We start from the raw sequence: 22,190 nt of genomic DNA on the forward strand, positions 1-22,190 counted from the left end.
TGAGTTAAATGGCACAAATCATTGCGAATGAATATGATTTAGTTGCTATTATGGAGACATGGTTGCATGTTGTTCACAACTGGGGATTAAATATCCAGGGGTATCAGGATATTCGGAAGGACAGACAAAGGTAGGGGAGGTGGTGTAGCTCTGATATTCAAGGATGACATTAGGGCAGTGCTGAGAGGTTGTATGGAGAATAAGGTAGAATTTCTAATTTCCACCCAAATGGATTCAAATAAGAAAAAGTCACTGATAAGCGTAGTCTATAGACCACCAAATAACATCACATTGGGCCGGGCAATAAACAAAGAAGTAACTAATGCCTGTAAAAATGGCATGGCAATTATCATGGCGGATTTTAATCTACATGTCGATTGATCAAACTAGCTTGGTCAGGATAACCTTGTTGAGTGTATCTGCAATAGTTTTCTTGAACAGTATGTAATGGAACTGTTCATGGTGCAAGCTATACTAGATCTGGTCCTGTATGATGAGGAAGGAGTAATTAATGATCTAATAGTTAGGGATCCTCTTAAGAGTAATCATAGTATAATTGATTCAAATTACAGATCGAGAATGTGAAGATAAAATCCAATACCAGGGTCCTGTGCTTAAACAAGGGAGACTACAATAGGATGAGGGAGGACTTGGCTAAAGTAGATTGGAAACAAAGGTTTTATGGTGGGACAGTTGACTAGCAATGAAGGACTTTTAGAGCAATTTTTTAAAGTGCTCAGCAAAAGTATATTCCAGTCAGAAGGAAAGACTGTAATAAAAGGGGTAATCTGCCATGGGGGTGTCAGGAAATAAGGGAGGCTATCAAATTGAAAGAGAAGGCGTACAAAGTGGGCAAGAACAGTGGGAAGCTAGAAGATTGGGAAAACTTTAAAGGTCAACAAAAGCCACAAAAAGAGCTGTAAAGAAAAGTAAGATAGAACATGAGAAAAAACTAGCACAGACTATAAATATAGATAGCAAAAGTTTTGTAGCAAGTTTTATATAATTTAGCAAATTATATAAAACAGAAGAGTGGCTAAACATTGGTCCTTAAGGATGATTAGGGCTATTTAGTTATGGGATATGATGAAATGGCTGAGGTATTGAATAGGTATTTTGTCGGTCTTCACAGTGGAGGACACTAATAACATGCCAGTGATTGACAGAGACAAAGGTAGGTAGGACCTGGAAACCATATTATTACAGAAGTAGTAGTGTTGGGCAAGGTAATTGAGCTAAGGATAGACAAGTCTCCTGGTCCCGATGGAATGCATCCCACGGTACTAAAAAAGATGGTGAGAGAAATAGCAGTGCACTGGTGATAGTTTTCCAAAACTCGCAGGACTCTGGGGCAGTTCCAGCAGATTGAGAAACAGCAAATGTGACACCACTGTTTAAAAGGGGAGATAGCCAAAAGATGGGGAATTATAGACTGGTTGCTTAACTTCTGTAGTGGTGGGAAGATATTATCAAGGAAGAAATAGCAAGGCATCAAGATAGAAATTTGGCAGACATAGCATGACTTCATGAATGGCAGCTCGTGCTTAACTAATCTTTTGGAATTCTATGAAGACATTATAAGCAAGATGGACAATGGGGTCCAGTATATGTGGTGTACCTAGATTTCCAAAAGACCTTTGACAAGGTGCTGCTCAGGAGGCTGCTGCATAAGGTAAAGATGCTTAGCATTACTGGTAAAGTATTAGCAAGGTTAGAGGATTGATTGACTAACAGAAACCCAAGAGTGGGGATAAATGAGTGCTATTCTGGTTGGCAATCAGTAACTAGTGATGTACTACAGGGATCAGTGTTGGGACTGCAATTATTTACAATTTTTTATATCGATGATTTGGAGTTGGGGACCATGTGTAACGTGTCAAAGTTTACAGATGACACTAAGATGAGTGGCAGAGCACTGAAACCTTACAGAGGAACGTAGATACTTTGGGCAAAGGTCTGTCAGATAGAATACAATGTTAATAAATGTGAAGTCATCCATTTTGGTAGGAGTAACAGCAAAAAGGATTATTACTTGAATGGTTAAAAAGTTGCAGCATGCTGCTATGCAGAGGAACCTCTGTGTCCTTGTGCATGAATCACAGAAGGTCGGTCTGCAGATACAACAAGTAATTAGGAAGGCAAATGGAATTTTGTCCATCTTTGCTAAAGGGATCAAGTTTAAAAGCAGGGAGGTTATGTTGCAGTTGTACAACATGTGCTGGTGAGGCCACACCTGGAGTACGGTGGGTTGTTTTGGTCTCCTTACTTGAGAAAGGATGTACTGGCACGAGAGGGGGGTGCAAAGGAGGTTCACTAAGTTGATACTGGAAATGAGAGGGTTGGTTTATGAAGAGTGACAGAGACTTGGGATTATATTCTTTGGAATTCAGAAGAGTGGTGGGGGGGGGAGAATCTTGTAGAAATAGATAAAATTATGACAGGAATAGATAAAAAAAGTAGAGAGGAAGTTTCCACTGGCAGGTGAACTAGGACAAGAGGGCATAACCTAAATTAGGGGGAGCAGATTTATAACTGAATTGAGAAGGAACCTCTTCATCCAGAGGGTTATAAATCTATAGAATTCTTTGCCCAGTGAAGTAGTTGATGCTATATCACTGAATGTTTTTAAAGCTAAGATAGTGTTTTTTTAATAATAAAGGAATTAAGGGATATGGTGAGAGGGGGTGTGTAAGTGGAGCTGAATCCATGAACAAAAATCAGCCATAATCATCTTGACTGCCAGAGTAGGCTAGAAGGGCCAAGTGTCCTACTCCTGCTCATAATTCTTATGTTCTTATGATGATCAATTTGCCAGGAATGTTTTGATTTGCACTGTAATAGATTGCATTGTGGAATTTTGGAGTGGGTTGTAATTCCCACTGCCAAGGAGATGTATAAAAGTGTAAGAGTTAGTGCAATGTGACTTTATAAATCCATTGGTTCAATCCCACCTAGAGTACTCTGGTCAGTTTTGGTCCCCTCATTTGACTTTTGACGAAGTGTGAAGATTTACTTAAGTGGCGTGAGAGATGAAGGATTTTGAGTTGTTCAGAGAGACTGAAAAGGCTGAGATTGTACTCTTCAGAATGGAGAAGTCCAAAGGTAAATCTAATAGATGTCCAAAGTCAGAGAATTTTTGATAAAGTCAATGAGGAGAAATAATTTTCAATGTCAGGTCAATAATGTTTTTAAGATTTAAAATGATCAGCAAAAGAAGAATATTTTTATTGTAATTTGAGATGATCTAGAACGTACTGCGTGTGAAAGATTGGGGGAAGCATTTTCAGTAGTAACTTCTAAAAGGGATTTGGATAGGTACTTCCATTAAGTACTTCCAGTACTTCTGCAGTGTGGAGTGACTTGTTAAGAGTACATAAATGAATGAAAACATGAACAACCTCTATTAATAAGGCCATGGGAAAGGAAGAGATACAGTGGTATTAATTCGATTACTTTACCAAGGAGCCATTGCAGGTAATGTTATATTCTATAACTTTATGAAACTCATGTTCCTCTCCTCTGAACATCCTGGAACTGTCCAAACTGAGCAGATAAATCAGGATTATTGCCTACTGGTGTAGGCAGCTGCTATTGCAGCTGTGTTGGCAAGAGTTATGGAATTGCAGCTTTACAATCCATAATTATTGCAAGTCAGTGTTCAAATTAGTTTACAATAAACTTTGTGTGGGCAGATGATTCATAACTGGGAGTGAAGTTCAGATGGTGAGTTCAGCAGTGCTTGGTGGGACTGATTGATTCCATGATTGCGCCAGATGAAAAGTGGCAAATGTAGGCTGGAGGGACTACGGAAGGTTAAAAGAATTGGTTGCAGATTAAACCAACTCTCTTGGCAAAAATACAGGTCTGTATAGGGCAACCATAGCCTCCCATCCCCATCTTCACCCACACTGATCGAAAGAACTTTCATTTACGTATAACTTTCAACATTCTTCTGGATTACAGGTGCTGGAAAAGCACAGTAGTTCAGGCAGCATCCGAGGAGCAGTAAAATCGACGTTTCGGGCAAAAGCCCTTCATCAGGAATACAGCCAACAACCTTGGGAAGTCCACGAAATGCTGCAGTCAATTAAATACTTAAGAAGTGAAGTCATTGTTGGAAGATAAATTTAGCAGTAAATTTGTGAATAGTTAATTCTGTAAACTACATTGCGATGAAAACCACGTTCTTTTTTTCAGATGACTTCGTTTGAGATACAATCCCCTAAACTTCTCAGTAGTGTCATGAAATTCTTTAAGACCAATCTGAGGGTAGGCTGGGCCTTGGTTTGATGTCTTATTAAAAAAATAAGTGATGGTCCAAGCCAGTTGTACAAAGTCTTTGGTGCAAGTGAAAGTTGGATAGTCTCAGAGGACTCAGAGAAAAAGGTGATTGCTGGTGAGGTTAACCACCCGTTAGGTGAGGGATGAGTTTATGAAAGTGGGCCTTCCTAGTGACCTCAGTCAATATGGAAATTTAACCTGAGCTGTTGCTTTCAACTCTGCATTGCAGTGCTGAGTGACTTAAGAGTGAATAAATGAATGACAAAAAAGAGCAAGCTCTATTGTCTATTTTGCACAGGGGATCTTTTGATACTCTTCCCAGTAGTCTGATATAGTAACAATTAGTAATATAAAATCCACAACATCGATCTTGTATGTATGGTACCGTGGCTCACCTTAGTGAGATGTCGGCACCACTGGCTGGGCCAGAGTTTATTAACCTTTTCCAGTTTTCCTTGAGGGATAATGCTGACCTGCCTTCTTGAGCCACTGCAGTCCATTTAGTGTAGGAAGAACCACAGTGCTGAGAGGGTGTTCCAGAATGTTGATCCAGTGATCGTAAAGGAATGGCAAGGTACCAGTGTTATAACTGAACTGGAACAGCTTGGATACAGCAAGTTCTGGAACACAAGTCTTCAGTACTATTGTTGGGGTCCGTTTTGTAATGTTCAATGCCTTCAGCAATTTCATCACATCACATCAAATGAATGAATTGGCTGAAGACTGGCATCCATGATGATGATGATCTACAGAGGAGGCCAAGATGGATCATCTACTTGGCACTTCTGACTGAGGATTGTTGCAAGTGCTTCAGCTTTGCATTTTGCACTATGTGCTGTGTTCCCTCATTGAGGATGACAATATTTGTCGAGCGGCCTTTTCCAATGGGTTGTTTATTCGTCCACTACCGTTTACTGCAGAACTTGGATCTGATCCATTGATTATGGGAACCTTAACTTTATCTATCATTTGTTGCATTTGCTGGTTAGCATGCATGTGGTCCTCTGTTTTGTATTCCCCTGGTTAATGCTGAATTTTTAGTTGTCCTTGTTACTACTGCTGGCATACCTTTCTGCACTCCTCATCCAACTGGGTTTGATCCCCTCGCTTGATGGCAATATTAGAGTGAGGGATTTGCTGGCCATCGAGGTTGCAGATTGTGATAAAGTATAATTCTGATGGTCCACAGCATGTTGTAGACACCCATCTTGAATTGTTCAATCTGTTCAAAGTTGTGATAACCTCTCACAGCGTGAAGGAGGTTTTCCTTAACATGAAGATGGGCCTGCATCTTCAAAAGGACCAAGCAGTGGTCAATCCTACAGAAAATGTCATTGACAAATGTATCTGTGGAAGGCAGATTGAGAAGAATGAAATCAAATGTGCTTTTCCCCCTCGTTTGTTCACTCATTGCTTGCCACATTTGCTGTCCAGCAGCTATGTCCTTTAAGTCACAAGCAGCCTCAATCAGTATTGGTGCTGCCAAAATTGGAGTGAAAAACAAGAAGAAACTTTACAGAAGCTTTCAAAATCTCTGGGAAGTAATTCGAAAAGAACTTTTATGACTCTTGTACCATTATAGCCAATGAGGTACTTTTTATGTGTGGTCAGTAGAAAACCCAGCAATTTGCCCACTGCAAGTGTTCACAATGTGATGACCACATTTTCTTTCTTTTTGAAGTCAGATAAATATTGGCATGGGTACATGGGAGAAACCCCCATTACTACTACCACCACCACCACAACCATCCACTCATCAAAAGAGTCATGGGATGTTTTACATCCACCTGAGAGGGTGAACAGGTTTAATACATAGACTCTTGTAGAGGGGACATTTATGATGGTGCAGCTCTCTCTTGAGTGTCTGCTTGAATTTTTATACTCAAGTAGACTTGCTGCCGGCATAGCTACAATTATAGGAAGATAAATAGGAGCATAAATGGAGGTTTTATTCCTCTGGCATGTTTGAGGAAATTGACTGGCTGACACCAGACTGACATCTGAAGAGCAGCACTGCTGCACGATCTGACTGTTAATCGGGATTGAGAATGGAACCCTTGAGTTTCCGTATGTGAGCTGGCTGAGCATGCACTGCCTGGAGAAATTTTCTCCAGCCTTCCAGTTTAATAAACATGAGAAAATGTCAATAATGAACTGGGCAGCTGCTGAGGAGTACTTCACAACTTGGAAACAATCCCACTACAAGAGTCTGTATTAAACCTGTTAAATTTAAGCGAAGAATTGGCTCATAGTACAGATTGGAATGCAAGTATGAAATAGTGCAGATGTGAAGCTTGGCTTTATGCAAGTTAGTTTTCTGCCAGTTTTTTTTGCCCTCTGGGTACTCCTTTTGAATTTCTATTGTATTTTACTTTGTAGTAATTTTTGCCTCATTTTGTGCTACCACTTGCAATCCTGGTTATTTTTCCAATGCATTTTTTTGTTAGTTGACAGTAACACAAGTTGTTTCATCTGTATCTTAACTAGTCACATGAAAAGCTGAAAATTCAGCACCAGGTTGTACAAAAAGCATCACTATTCAGTATTCTAAGTTGTGCGCAACATAAAGGGGAAGGTTTCAGTATTTCTGATAAATCCTGAAAGGGAAAGCACAATAAAAGAGCTTTTTGGCGAAGGTGTTGAAGAAAATCATAAAGTTACTGTATCACAGAGGTTATAACCAGATAAAATCTGAAACAAACTTGAACTGTTTTCACAAGTAACCAGAATGTTGAAGGATGACCTGCGCAGAGATCTTTAAAATTATGAAAAGATTAGATAGGTTAAATATAGAGATAATGTTTCTGTTTATGTAAAGAAGTGCCAAACTAATATATGTCAGATAATCATTAATAAATATGAGGGATTGTTTGGGAAGCTCTTACTTAGAATAGTAAGAATGTGGAACTCACAAGAACACAGTGTTTGAGGTGAATAGCATGGAGAAGTGGTTAATTGGAGTTGAACAAGCTGGGGCTTCCTTTAAAGATTAGGCAAAATGATCACTACTTTAAAGATTATGAAAAATTTTGAAGAGGTAGATTGTACAAGATGTTTCCACTCGTAGCTGAATTTAGAACAAGGGGTAATAAATCTAAAATTGTAATGATTAAATCCTTTAGTGAATTCTGGAGAAATATTTTTAGCTGGAATGTGGTAAGAAAGTGGCACATGTACCAATGGAACTAAATTAAGGGAGTAGCGTAGATGCATTTAAGGGAAAAGTAGATAAGCAGATGATCAGCAAAGAAGTCAAATGTTAAGGCAGGGGGAGGTGAAGTGAAAAAGTTTGTATGCAAAGTAAGCACATAGAGCTGTTGAGCTGAATGGCATGGTGCTGTGCTACAGACTGTTAGGCAGTAAAAGTGTCTGTTAATTTGTTTTATAGGTTTGTCAATGATTAACTTGCCTGGTGCTGAAATAGTAGCTACTACTACAGTTTCATGCTACTATCTCGGGGAAAAGGGAGAAACTAGTCTGAAGTAGTCTGACGCAAATACTGTTCCAGAAAAGATAAAATTTCTGGGTTTATTCAAGCAAGTTTGGCATTATAAGTAATGAGGGGATATTTAAATTCTGAATGCAAGGATAGATTAGAGATATGCTATCCTCCCTTGCCTTTACTGTGGGAACAAACCACTTACTGACATGAAACTTGAAATGTCTTACAATATTCTAGTCAATTTTTCAGCCAGAAAGAGGATGTGATAAAAAGTGTATTGTTTGTGTAATTCTATTGAGTATTGTGTTCAAAATATTACTGTTTGAAACTGTGTGCAGTCATGTTTACCCCTCATAATGGGCTAATATGCTTACTATAATTTGTGATTACGTAGAATCAAGCTCACTGAAGGAGGCCATTTGATTCATTATGCCTGTGTAGTCTCTGAGGGAGCTAAACAATTCATCCCACTTCTGCTCTCATGCTAATCTTTCTGTCCTTGGCCTGTTGCAGTGAAGCCTAACGCAAACTGGGGAGACAACACCTAATTTTCTACTTAGGCACTTTTCAGCTTCCAGGGCTCACCACAGAGTTTAATGACTTCAGATCATTAACTCAGTTTTCCATTTTGATTACACATCCATGACCAACCCAGGTATCTTGTTTGCATGGGCTTGCTTTATCAGATGATCTATTTTCCATTATTCACTCGTACCATTAACATCTGGTCTATATCCCTGGGGTCAGGGAGTCCAGAACTAGAGGGCATAGGTTTAAGGTGAGAGGGGAAAGATATAATAGAGACCTAAGGGGCAACTTGTTCATGCAGAGGGGTGGTACGTGTATGGAATGAGATGCCAGAGGATGTGGTGGAGGCTGGTACAATTGCAACATTTAAGAGGCATCTGGATGGGTACATGAATAGGAAGGCTTTGGAGGGATATGGGTCGGGTGCTGGCAGGTGGGGCTAGATTGCGTTGGGATATCTGGTTGGCATGGACAGGTTGGACCGAAGGGTCTGTTTCCATGCTATACATCTCTGACTCTCCACAGATGCTGCAAACCTGTTGAGATTCTGTAGCATCTGCGGTACTTTGCTTTTACATTACTCCCACTTCTCTTGCTCTTTTCCTATATTACTATAACCTTCTTCCTTTGCAAGCATTTATTTAGATCCCTTTTGAACACTGCTGTTAAATATGATTCCATTGTCCTTTAAAGACAAACAGTCCAGATTGTAACAACTTGCTATGTTTAAAACTAAACTCCTCCATTTCTCCCTTCCCTTAAATCTCTGTCCTTGGTTACTGATCCTGGGAGATGCACTTATTTTAAACCTCTGCTTCCCAAATAGCATGGCCCCATTTTGAAGCTTGAAAATTGCCACCACTCCTGAGTGAGGGAGCTGGGGAAGTCCTGAATTGATTCCCAATGCAGCCAGCCAGTATGTCACTGATTTTAAACAAAGAAATAAATTTTGCTTTTTTATTGTTCTTAACAGTTGGTTAAGAGACAGAAAACAAAGCAAGGCTGAATGGTTCATTTTCAGGTTGGCAGGCCATAATGAGTAGGTACTTAAAGATTAATGCTTAGGCTAGAGTTATTCACGTGCTATATCAAAGGTTTGGATGTGGAAATGCAATGAAATGTAATATTTCCAAAGCTTGCTGAGACGCAAAATTAAGTGGGCATGTGAGGTTGATGAGAAGCAGAGGCTTCCCTGGAATTGAGACAGGCTGAGTGAGTGTGCAAGAATATGGCAGGTGGAATAATGTGGGATAATGAAGTTATCCACTTTGGTAGAATGGTGAGCAATGTTTGGAGTGTTGAATTCTCAGGGACTGGATGTCTGTGTTCATGAGTCAAAGAAAGTTATGAATACATGAATTAGGAGCAACAGTAGGCCACTCAACCCCTCAAGACTGCCCTACCATTGAGTAAGATCATGGCTGATATGATTACGCTACATTCCTGCCTCACCACAATAACCTTTTTTTTTTATCCCTTATTTACCAAGAATTTGTGCCTCCGAGTCTTAATGTTTAAAGACTCTTCCTCAAAAAGCAGTGGAAGCAGAGTCATTGAGTCATACAGCATGGCAACAGATCTTTCAGTCCAATTCCTCCTTGCTGACCAAGTTTCCTATTTGCCTGTATCTGTCCAATGTCTGTGAAGTATTGTAATTGTACCTGCCTCTACTGCTTCCTCTGGCAGTTCATTCCACATACAAATCTCCCTCTGTGTGGAAAAGGTTGCTGGTCAGGTCCCTTTTTAACTCTTTCTCCTCTCATCTTAAAATTATGCCCTCTGATTTTGAACTCCCTACCCGAGGGAAAAGACTTTCGCTACTCACATTATCGATGTCCCTCATGATTTTATAAACCTCCATAAGGACATCCTTCAATCTACTACGCTCCAGGGAAAAGCTGGAGCTGAGAAGTGTCATTATTCAGTTGCAAAAGCAGTACGAAACTATCTTAAGACTTTTTGCACCACATTCTCAAATTTAGGACATCAGGATAAATGAATCATCTGGAAGACTTCAGTGTGTAGTTTCACTTCTTCTTCTAAAGACTCATTACAAGGTCAAAACCCTTTTTTAGAGAATGCTGCATTCACTGGAAGATTTGTAGTCAGCACTGCTGAGCCTACATCTGAAGTTACCTCAAAATATTCTGGATGAAAAGATGCAACGTACTTAAGAATTGCTTACTGTCATATCCGACATTGTCTCTGAAACATTAGATGAAGAAAGATTTTCTGGGTTTTCTTACTGAAGTCGAACATCATTCTCATGCTTCAGTATTGCAAAAGTATTTTTCTGCATATGCAGTTTCTTGTCCCCTGAAAAATTCATCAGTGATATCCTGTATATCGTGGAGTGAAAGACCATGTATTGACTTGAGGTGATTCTGGGTCTATAGAACATCTTCCTTCATCCATCCCTCCCATCTAAGTGCTCAGGCTGGTCCTCTTCAAGTATCTCAGAAAATACAAGTACTGCTGAGCTGGTGTGGAGATATTTCCACTTTGGATTATCAAAATTTCCACTTCTATATCATTAGGCTGTTGAACCATTATATAGTCATAGAGATGCACAGCATGGAAACAGACCCTTCGGTCCAACCTGTCCATGCTAACCAGATATCCCAACCCAATCTAGTCCCACCTGCCAGCACCCGGCCCATATCCCTCCAAACCCTTCCTATTCATATACCTATCCAAATGCCTCTTAAATGTTGCAATTGTACCAGCCTCCACCACATCTTCTGGCAGCTCATTCCATACACTACCACCCTCAGCATGAAAAAGTTGCCCCTTAGGTCTCTTTTATATCTTTCCCCTCTCACCCTAAACATATGTCATCTCTAGTTCTGGACTCTCCAACCCAGGGAAAAGACTTTGCCTATTTATCCTATCCATGCCCCTCCATAACTTTGTAAACCTCTATAAGGTCACCCCTCAGTCTCCGACGCTCCAGGGAAGGAAATGTTCTGAAAATGCTCTTATCTCATAGTTCATCTTGGACTTGTAATTGTACTTGTTTCTTCAGAGTTGTCTGAGGAGTGACAACACTGTCTACCTTAGACATGTTTCTCTTACTGCTATTCTATTGGATTGGTTCAGGTTTGGTTCTTTTGGTTTTGATACAAGCTTAGATTATACTTCTCAGTTACTGCTAAATGACAGATTACCAGCACAACTTGTTCAGAGCTGCGCAGGATCCATCATCTTATCTACACACTAAACATGTGACTGCTGAGGTTACAGTCACATCACAGCTTACGCAGAGACCTCTCTATATGATGAAACCTAGCCAGGCAATGGCCAATTTAGTAAAACATCACAGGAGCGATATCAACTACACTTTGTTCCCAGCCCCACAGTGCCTTGATCTCTTCCTCCTCCTTTCATTGAGGTAATGTTAGAATTGAGGCTTTAGCAGCTGAAGGCCCAGCTGCCAATAGTGGGGCAAAGAAAATTAGCGATGCGCAAGAGGCGATTGTTTGAGAAGTCTGAGGGTTGTGGCACAGGCAACAGTTACAAGGGTGGAGAGGGGCAAGACCGTGGAGGGATTTGAAACTAAGAATGAATACTTTTAAAATTGTGACCTGCTTTACTAAGTTCCTAAACTAGGTAAGTAACCAAAAACATGAGATTTGGTGCAGTTGAAATTAGATGCAGGAGATGTTCGCTTGAGCTCAGATTTGTGGTAGGCTGAATGAGTGTGGTTAAAGGGTGAAAAAGTTGAAAATGTTTTTCTCTTCACACTGCAAATGTACCAGGAATTACTTATTCTGGACACGAATTTTCTGTGCAAAACAAACCATTTCTCAAAGTTTTATAAATGTGAAATGCAAACTCAGAAAAATTAAGGTCACATTTTGGGTGGTGCCCTTTATCACTAACTCATGGGCCTGTTTCCTAACTCATGACCTTCCTGAATTTGTATTGAAATATCTTTGTTTGATGTTAAATGGCTCCCAGCAACAGCCTTGAGAGTGAATGTTCAATTTGCTAAGAACAAATATTAACCATTGATCCCAGAATAGGCATACAGAGATTGAAGCAGTCAAATTACGACACTGTGATCTATAAATTAAAAGCTACAATTTGTAGGCTAGGACCATCGGGTAGAGACCTTCAGCAAAAGTATTCTGCTCATTCATCTGTCAATCATGCAACACTATAGTTTTCAAATCTACTGTGAATTATTTAGCATTGCGTGATTTGTGAAAGCTATGTTGGATGCTTGTATAAATGGCCTTATCCAACGATAGTTAACTAGTGCTTTTAAAAACGCAGTTATGCTCCCTAAAGTGGACACTGTTGATTTGCTAACTGCTTTGTACATTGACGAACAATATTTTTGCACATTTTGTGAAAAGGCAGCCATTGTGTAGACTTGAATCTTGCTCTTTTGGTCTGCATTTACAGGCTTTACTCCACCCATGTCATCTTTCCAATCAGATTCAGTTTAATGGACTAATGAGATATTTGTTGAGTCAAGCCTTAATGAGTCTGCTTCATTCTTGAACTGAATAGAAAATATCCAGATTCATAGGGAATAAAAGATTTGAAATTGGAGGGGCAGAAATGTTGCAAGACTTTCAATCAATACCTTGAGCCTTTAGTTGCGTACAAATGATACTTGGCTTTTTTTTAATGAAAAGTGAGGGTGCCCTGCTGCAGTGAACACATTGCTTACTGGGTCCTCTGAAGGTGGCAGCTGATCTTTGCTTCCAGTCTTTTTCAAATGGTTGAAGTGATGTTTAGGAGCCTGGGGCAGTTCACCATATCCTAATTGTAAAAGCAAGGACAGCTGCTTTCCTTAGCTTTGATGTTTTATTCACTGAAATCTAAGAGATCAGTGAGAGAAACAGATGGGTTTTCAAGCATAGTTTATTTTTCCTAGGATTTGGGAAACTAAGAAATATGTTTTTTTCCAGAATACTAACCTACTACCCAATAAGAAGTGATTGCTTTCTAAACGTGTAACTGTCACCATCCACCTGATAAATCAGTACCTCTCTATTTTGTCCCAATTATTTATTTTGCAGAATGCGTTTTTGACATTCTGATAGCTTCTATTCTTTAGATGCACTAGATGAGATGCTTAAGCCATTTTTCATGGTGGATTATATTCAACACCACTTCCCTTGGGGCTTAACTTGACACTATGGTTGATTTTCATTTTTTTATGGTCTTGTGAACCACTGATCATTTAGTATCCCTTCTGAACTTTTATTGACTGACTTCAGATATCCTTCTTACTTTAAGACCACCATCATCATGCCCACTTATGTTTTATTTAAGGGAAAATAACCCCCTCCAAAACTAATGTCACATCTTCAACTGTCTCCCTCTTACAAACTTTTAAACAAGTTATCTCTGAAATCTGTGCCCATCTTTTCTGCAACTTCATGCTTGGATTTCTCAGTGAAGTTTCTTTTGTTGCCACACCACAAAAATGGCCAGCAATATCACATGACATGCATGAGGTCAGCTATGAAAAACACACACATTGGTAATTGGACAGAGTTTTAATCACTTCATGGAGCTTTTTGGAATTTCCTCAGAGTCCACATTAGTCTGGGTGACACAACTCCACAGAGGCTGATATCCTGTCACCAAGTCACCCTTTATTTACATTTGGAGCATCCTTGACACTGACCCAATTCCCTCAGAGCAGCTCTCCAAGGGAATAGAACCCATCACACTCCTCTTATGGGTCAGCCAGGACTCCCTGATTGGACTAGATTAACAGCCCCACTTAGAGAACTGTCTAAGCCCCACTGGGGAATCTGATTTGAAACCTAACGTACTTCATAATATTTTCTATTCAACCTTAACTGCAAAGTTTGCTATCCCTTGTGTGGATGACCAATCTAGCCCCATGCCTCAAATTTTGGTTGCAGTTTGAGTTTGGTTGATATCTATTTTAATTTGCAAAGAAAACCCCAGAGGAGTGAGATGAATTTTACAGGAATTTTAAAGAGCTGGCAAGTGCATAATGGTCTTGACTGGCTTTTCTCCTGTGTGCTTCTCTGATTTTTATTCTACAAATATAAAAATAGGATTTGCTAGATGCGACATCAAAGTCCATCATATTTGCTATCCACCATCTTGACAGTTGCTATGCAGCACATAACTGAATTTTTAATGCAGTTTGCAAATTTCTGTGTGATATTAACTAATCAGTGTAAAGAAATCTCAAACTCTGATCAAAGAATCTGTACAAATGAGTAAACATTTCTTGACTCTTAACCTCTACTAAGTTCTACTCAATTATTATCTTCACTTTGCGGATCTCCAGTGCATTGATTTAATCCTCATCCTCATTTACAAACCCCTTTGTTCCATTCTGGTCATTAAGACCTACCTCTCCAGCCCAGATTGAGGAAAATTTCAACAGACTTGAGTTAAAAAGATTAATAAGTTTGATTGAAACATACAAGATCATGAGGGGTCTTGCTAGCATAGATATAGTGAGGATGTTTCATCTTATGAAGAAACCTAGAATGGGGATACTGTTTAAAAATTAGTTTTGGCCTATTAAAACAGAGATTAGGCAAAATTTATTCTGATTGATAAGAGCCTTTGGAACTCTGCTTCCCCCACCTAATCGGAAAGAGAGAATCCTTGAATATTTTTAAGACCAATTTGAATAATTTCTTCTTAACTAAGAGGATGAACGGTTATCAGAGGTAGGTGGGAATATGCATTTGAGGTTACAGTCAGATCAGTCATGATCCTGTTGAATGACCAAGTAAGCTCAAGATGCTGAACAACCTACTCCTTGTCTTTCAGGTATTTCTGTATGCAGTCACATGAGCAGGTTCATGTGATTTATGTATAACCTGTTCTTCATGGAAAGGTGCTTTTTTTAAAAGTTCCACCTGCCTGCCTTTACTCCATATCGTAGACTTTATATTTGAGATCTAAGGCACTAGATTACATACTTTCACCATTTTTTGCATGAAGAATTTCCTAGGACCCTCTTTAAAGAAGTTTAGTTCAAATTGTTAGGCTGTACCTTCTTTCTTCCTACTTTACCTCACAAAACAAGAGCAGTGTGAACTTTGGCTTACCCAGTAGCCTGTGTTCTCAGCAGCTTGTTCTGCCATAAAGTATGGATGATTTACATCAGTCACAAAAGAAAATTCAATAATTCTCATTGTCTGCAGCAGGTTTGCAGCATTTTGTGGGTGGACAAAGACATTAGAATATAACGATCCTCTTGATGGTAAATCTCCCATGTATGCTAGTACTCATTAAGCAGAAGTGATTGACTGCTTGGGACATGCATAAAGGATAGAATGTGGTCATTCCCAAAAATAATTTTATGATGACGTAATTGGAATTTGAAGACCAATATGCTGCCCAAAGGATCCTTTCAAATATATTTGTAAATGTGACAAATCCTGATCATTGACTGCATTTGAGATATCAGCTAACAACGCAGAGAATTATCCGTTGGCTGGTGTGTGTCATGAAATTTGGTGGCTGCAGCAGCTTGACACCAATGTTTTTAACATCACCTAAAATAACACCTGTTAATTACTACTGTACTTGTGACACTGTTGGCAGAACCTGACTCGCAGATCAGTCTTCAGTCATGAATAAAAATGCAACATTTGAAACTATTCTATTGCCTAGAGATTTCCTGCATGCTCATTATTTCATGTAGATGGAGGATGCCATTAAGTCCAGACATACATCCGCTCTGCAGTACTGAGCATGTGTTACCCTGGTAAAGGTACTGTTAAGACCTCAGCAGCGCAATTTGAAGCAGAGAAAGGTAGTTTTTAACTTGACCACTCAATGCTTATCTCATAACTGAAAACATTAAAATATAACTCAACTGTGCTTCATTGGTGTAAAACACTTTGATATTCTGAATCACCCTTCCTCTAACCATCGCTCTTACTTCTCAACAATCATTAAATCACATGATGTCTGACTTTCTAGCCAACTGAGGGGGGTCTCTCTAGTGTCTCACATTCCAAATCCATGAGTAATTTTATTGTATCTTCACCTATTGAAATCTGGCTTGACGGAACATATTTTGTGCTGAAGTAATCTTTAACTGAAGCACAATCACCTACTACTGCAGATTTAGGTTTAACAGAAATACAAATGTTATGCAAAAGATAAAAACAACAGAATACACTAAGCTATTTACTTATAACATTGAGGGGCTTTTGTGTTGCAATGGTATTGTCCCTATCTTAGAGTCAAGAGGCTCAAGTTCAAGTCCCACTTGTTCCAAGGATGTGCAACATCTGTGAATAGGGTGATTAGAAAAAAATCATATAATTCAATAGATTTCAAAAAACACAGTAAAATTACAACCCCATAATTCTAAAGCAGTAATTTTACTGTCAAGTTGCCTTAGTCTTACCAGACCATAGACATGTCTTCAACTTGGAGAGAGAGCTGATGGTTATTTGACCTGGGAGGCACCATACCTCAGGTAGATGGAGAGATTGACCAGGAGAGCCTTTCATGGAACATCACTCAATGCAGGAATTGAATCCACATTGTCGATGACTCACTGCTTTGCAAACCAATTGTCCAGTCAACTGAGCTAAATCTTCATGAGTATGTGTGGAAGGCTGTATCACAGTTGATCTTGTTCATTTCCCTTTTCGCCAGAGAATGTTTGAAAGAAAATACTGGACAGCAATTTTTTTTCTTCAAATCTTCAAGCAACTGTTGCGATTTCAGTAAATCAGTAACTGTGGTGTAGTGACAGAGAATGGAAGTTCAAAGTCCACTATTGCAATTTGAGCTAACTTGAAAATCTTCAATTTGTGTGCAACTTTCTGTTTAAAGGAGGATACATTTACAGTGGAAATGGCGTAGCAAAGCTTCACTAGTTTGAAGCCTGAGACGAGAGGGTTGTCCAATGACAAGAGGCTGAGTAAATTGGGCATATATACCTGAAAATTGATTGAGAATTCATTGCATTGCAGAAAGTCTCTAGGCTTGCTTTTGCTCCCATGGATCTTAAATGCTCTCTGAAGATGCCTAGCAAGCCTGTCGGATGTTGCCTGATAGACAACTTACTTTCTGGATTAGTGGCGCTGGAAGAGCACAGCAGTTCAGGCAGCATCCAAGGAGCAGCGAAATCGACGTTTTGGGCAAAAGCCCTTCAGAAGGGCTGTGCTCTTCCAGCACCACTAATCCAGAATCTGGTTTCCAGCAACTGCAGTCATTGTTTTTACCTAGACAACTTACTTTGCCAGCAATTTCAAGATCCTGACACTAACTAAAAAATAACTTTGAAGGACATGAGTGTTTTGAGGTTTTAGGAAAATCAGTGTTATGTTCGCACCTTAGACTATTTCAAGCAATTTATTTGACTTTCTCCGTTTTAGCTGTTTAAACTTGGTTTAATTTTGGGCTGTTCTGGTTCAGTCATAACTTATGCAACTAATTAGTCTGTATCATTAGTTGGCTTGTCCTGTGGCAATGAAGCTATTTTATAAGTTAAGGTTGTATAATTTGAGACTTGTAGGAAGTGCTTGATTGTAAGCTGGGAAAGACTGGCCTTGTGCAAAGAATCTAGGAAAATGTCAACTAGCCTCTGCAGGAAAATTAGTTGGATTGCCCAGAGAAGAAGCTTGGAGTTGGACATATACAAATGCAATGCAGACCTGAGAATAAAATTATAAGGTCGAGGCATAGGCTCCCATGCAATTTCCAAATGGGAGCTGAATATTCTTGGTTACAAAGTGTACAGGAGCGGTAAAGAGAGAAAGGAAAAGCTAATCACAATAGCAGTGTTAGAAATTTTTTTTTACCATATGGGAACATTAGAATCTCCTGAGGGTTGTGTTCATGCATACTGTAGTAAGTGTACACAACTCTACATCCAGCCAGTAGGGTTACTAAATGGATAGGAAATTATGTAACTCCTGTTACAGACCATTTGAAAAATGGAAATGAAATGAAGAAAACATTCCATAAAATTGGCAGGAACAACAGGCCATAGTGGGGATTTGATACTGTTTCGGCAATAGAAGTTTGCTTCTTGGCTGGTTGAGCTAGAAATATTGTGTGAATTAGACTCAGATTTTCCACTGGCTAGACAGTCGCTATTCCAGCATAGGAGCTGTGCATGGGGTCCCTGTGGAATCCCATCATTATCTGACTCCAAAAGAATTGAAAATTCTAGTCAGCCATTCCCCTAAACCTGGAACCCTCTGGAAGTTTTCCCTACTCTGACCCTCTTCTCCCTGCCACTGAACCTGACCTGATGCCCATTCCCCTCCAAACTTCTGCACTGCCCAATCTCTCCGCAAACTTCACCACCACCAACTCTCCATCTCTGGACCTGACTTCACACACTGTATTGGGGGGGGGAAGGTGCTCTGGACAGTCAAATTCAAAAAGACATGACCCACTCTCACTAGTATCCTTACATACAGATAAGGAAGGACACCACTTCGACTGGGGCAACACATTTATCCTAGGACAAGCCAAGCAGAGACACGCATGAGAATTCCTAGAAGCATGGCATTCCAACCAGAAATCTATCAACAAATACATTGATTTGGACCCCATCTACCATCCTCCAAAAAACAATAGGAAATGACATTACCAACCCAAGGAAACCTAAACACATGAATAGAAAGCAGGACATAACACTAGCGCTTCACTGGAAGCTTACTGATAATGTTATGTAGTATGGTGATGAAACCTATGAAAACGAATCTTCCAGCTTAGTGAGCAAACTTTCATCCAGAGCCTCAATCTGAGCTACAAGTCTTCTCGCAACTTGCTAGTTGAATTCTATTCTGGTGGAATTGGGAGTGTTAATAGAAGTTGGATCTGCTATCCTTGGAAAGAACTTGGAGGTAGCCACAGGTGCTATGGGGTGCAGAAATGGGCCATTTCAAAGGCCTGCTTCAGTGACCTGTGCCTTTGTTGCAACTGTTAAAGAAATGCGCACATGCATGCGCGCACACACTCATTCCCAATACTCCATTATTGTCAACTCATGACATTGCATGCCTCCAACTCACCACCCATGATCTCATTACCGTCCATGTCAACGTAAGCACCTCTACTGACCCACTGTAAGTCTTTACATCTCCTTTACACTTCTTGTCAGCCCGGGTCACCTGAGCATTACCTTTTTGCCTGACACCCTTCATGCCATCTCACCCAGTACCCACTTCAGCCAAGCCTCCAAACCTATGTGGAGATGAAAAAGCTTTGAAGTACGCCTTGCAGATGTTCTTCTCAAACATGCTCATTGCTAAAACCCAATCTTCAAGTGCTTAATCCCTCATGAAAGTAAGTATTATATTCAATGTCTCTCATAAAAGACTTTATAACCACTCAAAGCTTTTGGTCAAATTGTGATTTTGTATACATCCCGCTATGAGAATTCCAGATTCTGAAATCAGCCCTGTGGCACCAATCCTAAAGTGGTAAACATCAGGCTTATGCCAACACAGTGCGAAATAGCAAGCATGATTTGTTTTGAAATCCACTGCATTTTTGAAAGAAAGAGATTTCAGAAAGATTTAAATGCTTTCATGGCTTTACAGTTTCCAAGACACCTTAAAGAATCCAGTGAGTTCATTTGCTTTTTACACATGCTCCTGCCTACTTTTTAATAACCCCAAAGGGAATCTTACCTCCTGCACATGTCTGTGGACTCATCCAAAAAGGTATCCCTCTAACATCAGCTTAAGACCTTTTCCTGATACAGTAAAAGCCTACAAGTTGTGCTTTAGCTATCTTACTAATGCAAATGAGGTCTGTTTGAAGGCAGCTGCTTTGGTGAGCTGATGTGCAAAACACAACCTGTGCCTTGTTCTCCTGGGGAAAATTTAAATGTGTCAGGTTAGTTGGCAGGGCTTTTAGAGTCATGGCTCTGGCACCATTTTGGTTCTATTTTGTTATGGAAATTCAGATCCTTGACTCACTAATGAGAATGTGAAACTCACTATCACATGGAGTAGTTGAGGTGTGCAATATAGGTGCATTTTAAATAGAAGATAAATATCAGGAATTAGCAAAGGATTGGTTAATGGACTTGGGTAAAGATAAGTCTCTTCTCCTTAATGTAATCTATAAAGTCCTGTTTCTGTACTTTGCACCTATTTATGTTGTATGGAATTTATTGGTATCATAGTAAAGGTTACTGCCGATGTCAAATAGATAAGGCTAGGAAGGTCAACATTTTGGTGAGATAAGAGGTGACCTGACCCAAACTAATGGGGTAGAAATGCTAGTAGCAATTTGAAGGACTAACATTGCAAAATTTATAAATATGAGTTCGATAAAAATATTTTTCAGGTTAATTTTTCAATCCTCCTGTGAGCAGTTATTTTTACCTAATACAGTCTACATTTATTACTGTAACTTTAGTAAAGCCCCAATGTCATCTCAGAAGTGTTGGCAAACAAAATATGGCTCAGCCAGATTATGGCTGGATTTGGTGAAGAATTGCTGGAGTAAGTAAAGTAGGAGGCAAGCACAGCAAATTTCATGGGATGCAATGCGTCGAATTCCTGGCATCTGGAGAACTGCAAATGATTTAAGTTGGTGATTTGCAATGTAACAGAGTAAGAAACCAGTCCATTAGTGACAGAAAACTCAATGATAATGTCATGACCACCTACCAGGTATTTTCCCCAGTGATCTGTGAGCTAAGAATTTGTACAAGCTTGTGTAGAGCCCACTTCTAAGTTTTGAGTGCTTCATTTTAAGAAAAAGTGCTGCTTTGTGTTTTAAATAAGATGAAAAGTTATTCCATTACACAAAAAGTACTACAAATTATTTAAGTTAAAAGGAAAGTGGTAAAGCTATTAGTTAACATATGCATAAAGACTTAATTGAGTAAGGGTAAAAGTTACACATGAAGATGAAAATGAGATCAGCGTTCAATGTTATTGCCAGCCTGATTTCCGTGAAGTGCAGGGACTGAAACTTGGAATTAAGATTAGTAGCTGCTATGGCTTCAACTCTCAAATAGTTAGAAGTTGCTCCCACAAGTGGAGTTATGAGCAGAACAGAGTCGAGATTAAAGTGATGCTGGAAAAGCAAAGCAGGTCAGGCAGCATCCGAGGAGCAGGAAAATTTATATTTTGAGCATAAGTCCTTCATCAGGAATATTTTGCCTATGGCCCCTTTCCAGTTCCTTTATCGATTTGGTCATGGGTATGTAATAAGTAGGCAAGCATCTCTTCTGTGAAGACCTGAAGAGTTACTCGGGGGACTGAACCTCCAAGTGACCTCCTGCTGCCTCTATCTTCATCTCAAAGTCCCTGTGGTCCTCTGGACTGGCTCTCAAGCTATCAGTGAGCAGAGTTGCTAATCTGCAGAATGCTGATGGTGGCGTGTCTGTCAAAACAATCTCTTTTGTGGCCGGTTCCTGACATCAGAGGCACCTTTTTCGGTCTTTTCCCTGGTTTTAACCATGTATGATTAATACTCCCGTGTTGTTAAGAATTAGTCCTGGAATCTGTGGAGAGCCAACGCCGAAGTTCCTTATGTGGACTGTATCTCCTTGTTTTAAATCCTATCCCCTTCATGGCCCCTTTTCTGGGCTTTTTGTTTTATTTCAATCTTTCCAGCTAAAAATGTGTTGCTGGAAAAGCGCAGGTCAGGCAGCATCCAAGGAGCAGGAGAATCAACGTTTCGGGCATGAGCCCTTCTTCAGGAATGAGGAAAATGTGTCCAACAGGCTAAGATAAAAGGTAGGGAGGAGGGACTTGAGGGAGGGGTGTTGGAAATGCGATAGGTGGAAGGAGGTCTGCTAGGGTCTGGCGATGGAGGAGTCCTTCCACCCCGACCTCAAATTCACCTGGACCGTCTCAGACTCCTCCCTCCCCTTCCTAGACCTTTCCATTTCTATCTCGGGCGACCGAATCAACATGGACATTTACTATAAATCGACCAACTCCCACAGCTACCTAGACTACACCTCCTCCCACCCTGCCCC

General features: G+C 39.9%; 1 protein-coding gene across 1 annotated transcript in view; it reads left to right on the top strand.

The window, feature by feature from the left end:
* LOC122556463 (alpha-1,3-mannosyl-glycoprotein 4-beta-N-acetylglucosaminyltransferase B-like) overlaps positions 1-22,190 on the top strand; it is a 212,644-nt gene that overhangs the window by 72,772 nt on the left and 117,682 nt on the right. The gene's annotated exons all lie outside the window — the stretch shown is intronic.

This window comes from Chiloscyllium plagiosum, chromosome 14 (assembly GCF_004010195.1).
Source record: "Chiloscyllium plagiosum isolate BGI_BamShark_2017 chromosome 14, ASM401019v2, whole genome shotgun sequence".
NCBI lineage: Eukaryota > Metazoa > Chordata > Chondrichthyes > Orectolobiformes > Hemiscylliidae > Chiloscyllium > Chiloscyllium plagiosum.